Source organism: Gavialis gangeticus, unplaced genomic scaffold (assembly GCF_001723915.1).
Source record: "Gavialis gangeticus isolate Ggan-Ray unplaced genomic scaffold, GavGan_comp1, whole genome shotgun sequence".
Lineage (NCBI taxonomy): Eukaryota > Metazoa > Chordata > Crocodylia > Gavialidae > Gavialis > Gavialis gangeticus.
This window is the reverse complement of record NW_017729008.1, coordinates 93,276-97,483: the sequence shown is the minus strand read 5'-3', so window position 1 is coordinate 97,483 and position 4,208 is coordinate 93,276. Positions and strand designations below refer to the sequence as shown.

The following is a 4,208-nucleotide window of genomic DNA, read 5'->3' as shown; positions in this document are numbered from 1 at the left end:
GGAGGTGGTTCAAGCACCTACACTGAACACCTTCAACAGCAATTTGGATGCTTATCTTGCTGGGATCCTATGACCCCAGCTGACTTCCTGCCCTTTGGGTGGAGGGCTGGATTTGATGGTCTTCCGAGGTCCCTTCTGTCAGGGAATCGCGCCCTAAGGTCACGGTGGGCCAAGGGTTTGGATCGGATCGAACAGGCGGGATTAGCAGCGAGGAGTCTGAGCAGTACAGGACTCGTGCGGTTTCAAATAAAGTTGATTTATTTTTGACTTACACTACTGGGGAAGCTTGCTTCAGTTACAGTATACGAACAACGAAGGGGTCTGTTGGTCCACGGGGTTCCTGAGTGAGCCGTTGCTTTCTACCCTGAAGGATAGGTGAGGCTACCCACTCGATAGTCCCAGGACTGGTTAACAGCTTATTGATTGGGATGACAAACAACAGAACTGTAACACGGTGAACAATGTAAATGACGTGATGCCAATCCAACTTGGATGAACAGATGGTTGAAGATGGTGCCGAGGTCGATTGTAAGCGATGTCGAAGCAGAGGTAGGCGGGGTTGAACAAAATTGCAGTCAGGGTTGATGCCAAAAATCAGTCGGTAGCCAAAGGAATCAATACGAAAACGAATCGGATTGATCCGCAAAACCGCAGCGAGGAGATCATTGGGCCAGGAAGCCCTGCTGAGGAGCAGTCCCTGTGGGAACAGCCTCTGCTCTCAGCTTGGATCTCTCCCAGTGAGACAGTCCCTTCCAAGGCAGCCTCTGTTTGCCAGTTGAGCAGGTCTCTCTCCCCCTGTCTCTCCAGTCTCCCCAGTCTCCCCTTGGGTGAGGGGCTCACAAGTCTTTTAAGGCAACCAGGTAGCCAATAAGGTTGCTTTTCCAAGAGAAATTTCTAGTCCAATTACGTCATTCTGTGTGTGAGACTGAGCATGCGTCTGATCAGATTACCTCATGTTCTGTGTGAAACTGAGCATGCGCCTTGTTACAAAACTAGATCAGCTTTGATTGACAAGCCCTAGGGTCGCACAGGGGGCACATGCTGAGCATGCTGTGGAATTTTCCATAGGCCTTGTCTGCTTGTCGGTGCATGATCAAACTTAACTCTTGTGTTGCCAGCATACACTTAAAATTTGGTCCGGACACCTTCCAGCCCTAATGTCTATGAAATCTATGAAGTCTATGAAAATATGATGCCTGTACGTGGTCTTAGTCTAACTAAAATCTTTGAGCCTAAAACAGGATATTTGAGTAAACAGAGTTTTCTGGGTGCTTTAAATTCTGGAGAAATTTAGGTTCAAATACAAGCTTTATTGTTTGGCCCATCATCTCTAAGTGTGAGTCATTAATGACTGACAAAAAACAAGGTCAATATTTTGATAAAGAATATCAGTTGGGAGATCTATCAAACAGTATGCTTCTGTATGGGAGAAGGCAGCTGTCCTCCTTAAAACCACATCTTCCTTGACCAGGGGCCTTGTGCTCAGGTAGCACCTAGGCTGTCAGTGACCACTGTTCACTATCCTGTCTTTTTCTGCACGCAGATATATAGGCTAGTGATAGACATAGAGGTAAAGTCCCTTCTGATCATATAAGCCTCCTTCAGAGGCACTGGGTATTGGCTACAGCCAAGGTTGGGAACTTTGAGTTGGGTGTGCTAATGTTCCTGATGAGACCAAAACCAGAGGTTCCTGTCTGCAGGGTCTTGCCCCTCTGCTCAGAATCAGTCTGATCTCTGTATCTCGGGTCAGGAAAGTATTTTACCCCATACACAGATTGGTATGGACTGTGGAGGGTTTTGCCTTCCTCAGTAGTAGGGGTCATGACTCTCTATCCATGATCTCTTGTGTATATCCTGAATACATTTCATAGAAGCATTAGCTTCCCTGGTTCACCTGCTTTACCTCTGGCAGGTTAGGGTGTTATGTCTGCATTATGTCAAGGCTGAAAGTCTTATTTAGGGATGGTCCTGCTTTGATTAGGGGGTTGGAGTAGATGATCTCCTGATTTTCTATGAGTCTGTGATTCTATGTAATTTAAACTATGTAGAGTTTAGATTATGGATTATATAGGATAGTTTGGATAGGGATGATCCTGCCTCAGGCATGGTATTGGACTAGATGACCTCTGAAGGTTCCTTCCAGCCCTACTTCTCTATGATTCTGTGATAACCTCCAGGGAGAAAACCTTTCAAACTGATGAAACCTTGTGCACGAGACACCTGAATACACGTTGTTCACTGACTGGTCTGTATTTGTTTCAGAATGCTAAATACTTGGGCCTTTCATCTCTCCCGGTCACAACTGCTCTCTATAAATATTAATCCTCGCTTATCTTTTATAGCACTTAATGATTATGAGATGCCAGCTCTAATTTGTAAAGCACATGCACATTTGCATACTGTATAAAAATAATCTTGGGTCATAAAGAAAGAAAATATTTATAGCTATACCACATGATCTGCTGAACATGATTGCAAAACAATCACTTCATCCTGGAAAATAAACTTGTTTGTATTTTTCTTTACTTCTCTTTATAAGTGAAGTTCATTTAACTTGTTATCTCTCTATGGTAAGGTAAAATATTTGTTTCTACCCTGAGCCTCTACCAGTCATAAGAATGCCTTTCCCACATTTTCCCCTTATTCTCACTAGCCTCAAAAGCCAAGGCAATTTGTTTCCAGCACTGAGGAACCACAACTAGATGTGGGGATGGCCACCTACACTCTGTTGGCCTAGTCCTTGCTCACTGTACTTCAAAGGGCTGTCTTGGTATACTTAAGAGAAGCCAGACAACCCTGGCTAGGGGAGAAGGAGCAGAGTGGATTGAATGTAAGATGATACTTTAGTCCCTTTCTTCTCATAACTGTACTAGGTATAATTTGGGGGGAAGTTTGCTGGTAAAAAGCTTGGGATTTCTTGACTACCTGCTATTTTGTCTCATGCCTGCTCCCTTCCTCTCCTCTGTTACATATCTGAGATGAGTGGGAGGCTGCTAGTATGCGTGGGAGGGCACTTCATTACAGCAGGATTTCTTGCTGCTTCATGAGTGAATGGTGAAACAGTAAAAGAAAAAGCTCCTACGCATATCAGTGGGAGTTTCAATAGAGTTACCAACATGAGAAAATAATGATCTGGACACCTACAGACTAGGTGACACTTGTGACACTCAGATTCACCCTCTGTGGAGGGCTTCTGCACTTGGGTATTTCCTGAACCATGAGAAAAGAATAATATCTTCAGTGCATTGGTATTGCCATTTTCTTAACCTCCCCCCCCCCAGTGTTCTTCATACAGCCAATGACAGTGTGGAGTGAAGGATAAGAAAGGCAGGACAAGATCCTAGGAAAATAAGGCTGGAAGGATCTCACAAGGTATTCAAGTTCAGCCCCCTGCTCAAGGCAGGATCCTCCCTGACTAAACCATCCCAGCTAAGTATCTGTCCAACCTTCTCTTGAAAATTTCCAGGTATCCTATTCCAACGTCTGACCACCGTCATAATCAGAAAGTTCCTCCTAAGTGTAGAGCTATGTCAGGCTAATACCCCTTCAGCATCATAGGAAAATCACAAAAATGGTTGAGGAATGGCCACCTCGCTTCCATGTTGTAATTTCTTTGGGGAAATTACAACACATGAAAGTCCTCAAAACATGATTGCAAAGCAGGGACTGTGGGGATGCTGGAGATAAGCAAAAGGGAATACAGGTCTACTCAATTCCCAAGGATTGGTGGTATCTATGAGCTAGATGTGTGGCCTGTTCCACGGAGAGGGGAAAACTTTCTTCACAGTAGCAGTAGAACAATGCAGGGGAAATTTCACAAAACCCCTAAGCTCTCTCCTATGTATTTTTAGAAGGAAACAATCAGACCCCAGAAGCCTGTAAGCTAACTAGATGCCAATATTATGCTTATCAGCTACTCTTTATAAGGTTTTTTTTAACAGTATATGAAGCAAAAGGCATATTCCCCCTTCCTTTTATGTGCATGTCTCTCATTGACATTAATGCAACTTACAAATACACATCAAGAAGGGAGTAGCTGCCTTAGCATCATTGTTATGATGCTATTAGGATGCAAAATGATGGTGGAAAAATGTCAATGCAAGTCTTTGGAGACCTCATCCAGTTGCCTTTATGATGTAGTATAACTGCCATCATTGCCCAAATGATGAATCCTGGGAGACCTTACTAGGACTAAACTAGTGAAATAG

The 4,208-nt window shown here is 43.9% G+C and overlaps 1 long non-coding RNA gene across 1 annotated transcript in view; it reads right to left on the bottom strand.

The window, feature by feature from the left end:
- LOC109292093 overlaps positions 1-1,712 on the bottom strand; it is a 934,440-nt gene extending 932,728 nt beyond the window's left edge. Inside the window, exon 1 of the long non-coding RNA XR_002096036.1 lies at positions 1,676-1,712. This is a non-coding gene — a long non-coding RNA (uncharacterized LOC109292093). The remainder of the gene's footprint in view (positions 1-1,675) is intronic.
- Positions 1,713-4,208: the final 2,496 nt, after the last annotated feature.